This window comes from Capsicum annuum, chromosome 2 (genome assembly GCF_002878395.1).
Source record: "Capsicum annuum cultivar UCD-10X-F1 chromosome 2, UCD10Xv1.1, whole genome shotgun sequence".
Lineage (NCBI taxonomy): Eukaryota > Viridiplantae > Streptophyta > Magnoliopsida > Solanales > Solanaceae > Capsicum > Capsicum annuum.
Genome location: NC_061112.1, coordinates 16,882,375 through 16,884,361, shown reverse-complemented (window position 1 = coordinate 16,884,361; position 1,987 = coordinate 16,882,375).

Genomic DNA, 1,987 nt, shown 5'->3' with positions numbered 1-1,987 from the left:
CTCAGAAGTAAAGATAAAGAGTGAGTCATAGATTTTAGTAAATGTTCAAAGTCTTTTATGTTTGCCCGTATGTTTCATATATCTTCCGTAAAGTGTTTTATAAATTGCTCTCACTTATGTTGTATAAAAGTATATTATTTTGGATTGCTCAAAGTACCAGTATAATTATATTGACCCCCTATATTTTAGGATCTGAGGCATAGTCCTGGGGTCCCGCTAAGCAGTAGATCAGTGTGTCTGAGAATTGCAGTTGGTGAGCCTCCTCTAGTTCAGAAGGTAGGGTTAACATAATATTGTCATTTATTTGGTTTATGGTCTGACTGGGGGCCTTGTCCCAGTTTTGTTTCAGATTTATAATGGATATTTTAATGTTAGAGATTTCGCAGACGGTTGTCACATGTTTAGAATATTTAGAATTCCCTTTTCAAACTGTTCAAGTTTATGAGATTGACCATGGTTCTGTCGTGTGTTATTTTCTGCAAATTTTCTTATATTATATGAATATTGTGCATGATTACCAGATATAGAAGAGCGCTCGGGTCTTCATGATTCAGGACGCTCGTTATAGCCAGGGCCCCGGCTCGGGTCGTGACATTTCATTACCTAGTTATACCATGCAATAATTTCATTTAAAGTTCAACTATGTATCAAAAGCATTCTCATAAGCTTTTTATCAAACACATTGGGGGCATACAGTTTCCAAATCCAAAACCAAGCACCAATTAACCATTTTCATGCAACCACATGTTCAAACCACCATTATAATATGAAAACCATAAGTAAAAGACATAGAAAACCATAACCAACCATTATAACCAAAAACCCCAAAGTATAATTCAAAACCTAAATGTTATCACAATTTATGCCATGAGAACAATTCATAAAACATGCCTATAATTAGAATTAACAATGAGGAAGGAGTAACATGCCTTATACAAGAAGATTCACGAAAGGAAACTTGACTCTTGAGCCTTTTGAAGAATACTTGTAGAAACCCTAGCCTTAATCTTCAAGAGAGTGTTTAGAGAGGGTATTTGGAGTGTTTTGATTTTCCAATGAGTGTTATGAGAGGCCACAACATGTTATATAATGTGGGGCTTAAGGTTTTGGGGTGGGAAATATACGGAATACCCCCAACTTAAAAAGTAAAAACTAGCATGTAGGAGGGTACGACCTCCCCACCTAAATCGTACCCTAGGGTACGAGTAGTACCCTGTCTCGTACCCTAGACCTCACCTTGGTCCCCCATACTGACCATCATACGACCACCTAGGGCTAACTTGTACCCAAGGTATGAGAAGTACCCCTAACCCGTACTTTGGATAGATTCAACTAGGCTAAGCATTAGGCATCATGCGACTTGGCAAGTTACCACTCTTACCCTATCATACGACAAGTAAGATGTTGACTCGTACCTTGGGCAGAATGCAACCAAAACTCATTGTCCATCATATGAGAAGAGGGACACCAAACTGTACCTTACTACTAATACCATTAATCCTACCTTGTCTAGAATGTCCAAAACTCCAGAAAGGGTCAAAGTTTGGGGTGTTTCACTAAACCATTCTAATAATCCACATGCCTGGATCACTAACTAGAGTGTGAACAATATAACATGTAGAAATGCTCTCATATGATGTAAAGAAATGACATCAACACCTAACTCAATCCCAGAACAAGGTCAAATATTTATCATGGGAAAGTAATATTAGATGATCACTCAAGTATTGGTAATTAACCATCATAATCATTCAATTTTGTCTTGTTAGCATCATAGTCATTTTAGCCTAAAATATAATTTCAACACCTATTTAATGATGTGGTAGTTATAAATCTTTTAGAAAATAATAAAAAAGTTAAAATCAACATTTAAAATTTTGTTCAAGAGCAACTTTTTACGCAGTACAGTTGGAACTTGCAAGTTAGAATGGTAGGCCGTATAATTCTCCTTCCTTGTTTTACGTAAAAAAACAACAAATGAAACAAA